This window comes from Athene cunicularia (assembly GCF_003259725.1).
Source record: "Athene cunicularia isolate RWA chromosome 5 unlocalized genomic scaffold, athCun1 chr5_part3, whole genome shotgun sequence".
Classification (NCBI taxonomy): domain Eukaryota; kingdom Metazoa; phylum Chordata; class Aves; order Strigiformes; family Strigidae; genus Athene; species Athene cunicularia.
In genome coordinates, this window is record NW_020799103.1 from 3,140,944 (window position 1) to 3,146,648 (window position 5,705).

Genomic DNA, 5,705 nt, shown 5'->3' on the forward strand with positions numbered 1-5,705 from the left:
GCCCCTTCGGCCGCGGGCAAGAGGGCTTCCGTGACTTGGTCTCGGAGAATGCGGGCACCAGCGGGATCCGTGACGAGAGACTGTCTTCGGAGAGGGACGACACGCAGCAGAGAGCTGGCGTTCACCCGCCTGGCGGCTCCGGTGCGAGAGGGCCCGGAGCACAGGTCGTACGAGGAGCGGCTGGGGGAACTGGGGGGGTTCAGTCTGGAGAAGAGGAGGCTGAGGGGAGACCTCCTGGCCCTCGGCAACTCCCTGCCAGGAGGGGGCACAGAGGGGGGATGAGTCTCTTTAACCAAGGAACAAGCGACCGGACAAGAGGGAATGGCCTCAAGCTGAGCCAGGGAAGGTTTAGACTGGATATTAAGAAGGATTTCTTTGCAGAAGGGGCTGCTGGGCGTTGGAATGGGCTGCCCAGGGCAGGGGGGGAGTCCCCATCCCTGGAGGGGTTGAAGAGTAGAGTCGACATAGCGCTGAGGGATCTGGGGGAGTTGGGAACTGTCAGTGTGAGGTTCATGGGTGGACTGGATGATCTTCAAGGGCTTTTCCAACCTAGACGATTCTGTGATTCTGCTCTCACCGCAACACCCGGGCGGTGAAATCCCTGATGCTTCCGACAGCAATGCAAGTGCTACCCTGGCTGCTTACCCGCTGGCTATAGAGCCCCGTCGTTAGACTGAAGAATGTATAATTACCCCGTTTAGTGTGTAGTTAAGAAAAAAGCAAACTGGTCAGCTCTATTTCTATAAATTAGCCCGAGAATAGGCCTCATATGTGACCGTGAATGAACAATTAACCAGGGCGTAGGGCTTGAACAACCACATCTGGTTGACATTTTCCTCTGATGTTTTATGAGCTGTTTATTATAGCAGTAGGCATTCTTTATTGGAATGAAATAATAAATTCACTTTCAGGGTAATACAAATTTTTTTTTCTGTTGTCTGCAAGACTGCTGAGAGATCCAACATAATTTTCAACTAAGTATGGAGTATTTTGATGATTCTCACTCAGTGAAAGTAGGTTAGAACAACAAATTCAACCACATTTTTGGGGTGATTTCAACAGGAGCAGACACTTCTGTCGATCTCAAAGGTATATAATGCACATTAAAGATCAAATAATACACATATTACAAATCATACCAAAAATCATTTTGAGTTCTCAGGCTATGCAACTGTGGATGGCAGCTTTGTAAAAGAAAACCCCCTTTGAAACTTGAGCCTGTTCCACAGTGCAAGCTGTGCGAAGTGCAGGGTGTCTACAATCCACTGAAGCTCAGGTTAGCCTCCTTTTATCCTTACTTGTCACACTTAAAAGTAGGGTACTCTAAGATTGTTCACCATACACAAATGAATAAACAACCGATTTAATCTGAAGCTGTGAAAAACTGGTACAGGGAACTAGATATTACAAACCTACGGTAGTCAAACATTTCTTCATGATTCACTGCCAGAGCAATAAAGTATTTAATAATGGAGCTCCAAGAGTGGAAGTTCCTGTTGTTTTTCAGACAAAGAAGTCTTAAATCTCTGGTCTTAAAACCAGAGAAAAAGGGATCTATTAAAAACTGTAGCATTTGATGATGAAAGTTCATACTGTTTTTCAACAATAGGAAGTAACACAGAGATTCTTTCTTGGGGGAAGAGGTTTTAAAAAAAAAAAAAATCTGACTCAGAGGTGTCTGTTCTGACAGCTGCCATTAAGAACTTAATAAAAAAATACATATAAAATGCATGGGCCAATGGGGATTTCCATGATACATTATTTTACCATTTCCTACTTTCACAGTAGTTTGATGCTAGCCTTTTTTTTTGATGCTTTGCCAAAATATATTAACTGCAGATCAGTAAATGCCCAAGTTCATTTTCACTTTTAAAAATAATTTATTTTTGCATAGTTGTTGAAATAAAAAGTGATGCAGTCAATCATTCTGCAGTCGTTCACCATAACATTGAGAGAATTTAGAACTACAAACATTTTCATATAGGAGGTGTATCAATCTGTTAACAAGCACATTACGCCTTACATCAGAGACGGATTTGTCTTACAGAGAACACAGCTAATGCATTGGGAGCTGCTAATCTAGAAGGCTGTAACATTTTTGTTCTTCTACTTTATTACTAGGCGATCAGCAGTCCACCCTGGCTTTCTGCCTTCGCTTTCATGTTTCCCCACAGTGACCACAATAACACACCAGTTTCTCCAGGGGCAGGTGGCAGCCATGGGCTGGTCAGCCAGCTGTTGTCAGAGAGTACCTGGTATTAAGGAAAATGCTATACATCTTTTAGTATTTCTCACAATGACATTATTATAAAATGCTTTCCTAAAGCAGAGATACACTTTTATGTAATTATCAGTATATACATAACTGGTTGACGCTTTTATGTAGTAATTTTAAAGAATGCAATCTCGTGCAGCCGGTAGGGTCAGTCTCAGCTGGTGCAATTCCTTAGACTGTGGTGGAAAGATCTCAGGATGAAGGTGCAACTCGCTGTATTTGGCTTCACCTTCCACAGCGTTTTCCCCAAATCAGCCTCCAGGAGGTTGAGCACAGGATGCACGAGAGAATGCCAGTTACAAAGACACAATTCATTTAATTCATTTGTCAAATCACTTAGGACCGACGTAGTGTCATTCTGACGTGCACATGGAACAGCAACCTTGCTCCAAAAGCAGTTCCACTGAAAAATACAGGACTACATAGAGACACAGATGCTACTGTAGGTACATGCATCAAAACCTGGTCTGCAGGGCGTAGGTCTGCAAGGGAGATTGTAAACAGCACCAGTGAAGGAAGTGTGATGGTACAGAAAGCTTTACTGTTGGCTCTCCATCTAATAATGTTATGTGAAGCTGCACAGAACAACTTTGTGATTTAGTTCTGGACAAAAAAAAAAAAAGTATTTTTACCAAATTATCCAACCAGGTCCTAATTTGTACAGTTGTATCAGATGCTTTGAAACTGTCACAAAGAACTTCTGTGGCAAGGAACAGCGAAAGAAAAATCTATTTGTTTATTTCCAGGTCATCTAGAAATACTCCCATCAACTGCAACAGGATTGAGAGAATGGCCTACGTTTTGAAGAATTTACAAACTTCAGTTTTCAAGAATATGTATCTCTACATAAGAAGAGTCTTATGTAAGAACTGTACGGTTTGATTAGAAGCACACAGCAGAAACAGAGTGTCTAAATTCCAACAGCCACAATTCCAGGCATGTCTGCTGCTCAGGATGTGATTCACTTACTCCTGTCAAGTGTTTGCTTGAGGATAAAGATGATGCTAAAGGATAAAGACCCACATTCAGGTCTTCTCTGATAATGGGGAGAAAGAAAGCAAAATGGAAACTTATACCATCACAAAGTGAGGAAGTGGTGCATGCCTCTGTGTAAAGTGCTGTCTAGCATTTACCATAGCAAACCTGGAAGCTGGACAGCCAACCAGGAATGTGAGAGCACCTGTAATTTCCAGGTGTTCTGGGCACAAAAGGAGGAGATCTAAATGAAGACAAGACCTTACAAGGGTAAAAAAAAAAAAAAAAAAAAAAAAAAAAAAAGACGGTGTGATTAAGTCTTTCAGTATCATTATTGAAAAGACAAATGTTGGAGGCTGTGTTGCCTAAAAAAGATGGAGGCATATTAATAGAAAATATACTATTTTATCTACAGCAGATCAATGCTTCGTTAAGCGATTAGGAAGTGTTATGAATTCTTGAAAGAAACAAAAGAGAAAGGCTGTTTCAATTTCAAAATTTTTAGAAAAACTGAAAGGATTCCAAACCTGGAAGATAAAATGTTCTCAACCAAAGAAATGTTCAATGCTCCAATTATTATTCACATTTTAAGTGCCAAAAATTTTTTTTAAAAAATATTGATTTGTCACTGAAAATTGACTATGCAATAAAGAGGGGTTCTTGCAGAGGAAAACTGTCCCATTTCTTATTTTCAAAGTAATTTAGATCCCACTTTTCTGAAGGATTAACATAGAACTGTGCATTTCAAATGCTAATCTGACATCTGATAAATTTGTCAGACTATAGAAGGCTCTCTCTTACACCAGCCTTTTTCTTTAGATTTCAAATGTCTTCCCATAACTATATAAACTTTAAAGATTAAGTGTATGTCAACACATCTTGAATTTATATAGACATAAAAATTTTATTGCCGTAATCGCAAGGATCTATCAAACCCAATCTTTATGGCTGTTTCTGGAAAAAGTATAGCAATTAATAATTACCATAAAAATTCAGAAAAATATTTCAGTTATTTAGAACAGTTACTCTTTTGTTGTTTCCCCACTTAAATATCAACAATGCCCATATTCACTGCAGTGCTGAAGTTGATGAAAGGAGAACATTTTAAACCGTAACCCTTAAAATATTGCTCCATTCCATTCACAAATTATGAGACAAATTACATTTCAATATATGGTTCATTGTCACATAAAGATACTCATGTAAGGGAAAATCAACAGCTTCAGTTATAGAAAATATCATTTTTTTAAAGTTACAATTATCATAACATTATCAAATCTCTTCTACTTCATTGCATGAAGACATAAAGTCTGGTATGTTGGGTTTTAATATTGGAATAAAATTCAGAAAACGCTCTCTCCACCTCTATTCATCTCAAATTTACGAAAATGAACAGCTATTTATACAATCAGATAGCAAAAGGCTATTTGATACACTAGACGGATATGAAGGAAGCTGAAACAACTGCTGCAGTGAATCTGCCTTATTGCCAAGTAACACGTTCTGCTGTTCGTGCTAAAGAGAGCGAGAGGTTTGCTTGGGGCTGAGCTCGGTGGGTTGGAGAGGACTGACACTCTCCCTGATGATGCAGAGCAGTTTATTCACAAAGTCACTCTGCTTAGGCCCAATTTCCCATCTACATTCAGATTCCAAAAGCTCAGGTAGCAGAACGTTCTGTGGGATGCAGTGATGCCATCCTGCACCATTCAACCTGCCCCACCGTGCAGAGGCCACCTGCAGCACACTCTTGCTCGGGCACAGGTACAATTGACTCCCAACACGCAAAGGTCAGTATTTCATACCGATGTGAAATCTGTAAGGATCCCACCCTTGCATTTCTGAAGAGCCTGGAACAATAAACAAGTTCCCAGGACAGAAGCTTCTGGATGACTGTTTGAATCGACAAAGGGCGCATTGTTGAGGAGCGCAATCCTTCCATGCCTGGGCTGGAACCCCGCTGCGACTGGCGGCCCAAGCAGGGCCATGGCAAGCGGAGGGCAGGAGGCAGCGTGCCAGCCCGCGGGGCTGTGCCCCGAGCCAGGCTCCAGCACACTGCCTGCAGACGGAGTGACTCGAGATGGCTTACTGCAAGGAAGGGTACAGGAAAAGACTGCTAGCGATGTCGCCAAAACCACAGGGACAAGCCTCTGCTGCTCAGTCTTAATAAATACAAAGGAATATTGTCTTAAACCGATTTTTTAGCTTTTACTCTTGTAGAAGTTTTCTGAGACACTCAAGAATGATTATATATTATAAGCAGAGATTAATACAGCCTGCTTAAATGGGCACAGGATGGCACGGTCCTAGCGACACGGTTTGGATAAAGACTTACTGTCATCTAGACACCAGAAACCTGTTCAACCAGAATGAGCAAGTACAATCGGATACAAATAACTGAAAGGTGAGAAGCTACCATCTGCCCAGCCGAGCATTACCATTTCTCAGGTGAGCTGCA

The 5,705-nt window shown here is 41.4% G+C and overlaps 1 long non-coding RNA gene across 2 annotated transcripts; it reads left to right on the forward strand.

Annotated features, from left to right (window-relative positions):
• Positions 1–15: 15 nt before the first annotated feature.
• On the forward strand, positions 16–4,899 carry LOC113481274. Of its 2 annotated transcripts, none has more exons than XR_003398641.1 (2): positions 16–164; positions 3,022–4,899. It is a non-coding gene; the product is annotated as an uncharacterized LOC113481274 (long non-coding RNA). The 2 variants fall into 2 exon arrangements; XR_003398642.1 differs by lacking the exon at positions 16–164 and adding an exon at positions 535–1,276.
• The last annotated feature ends 806 nt before the right edge of the window (positions 4,900–5,705 follow it).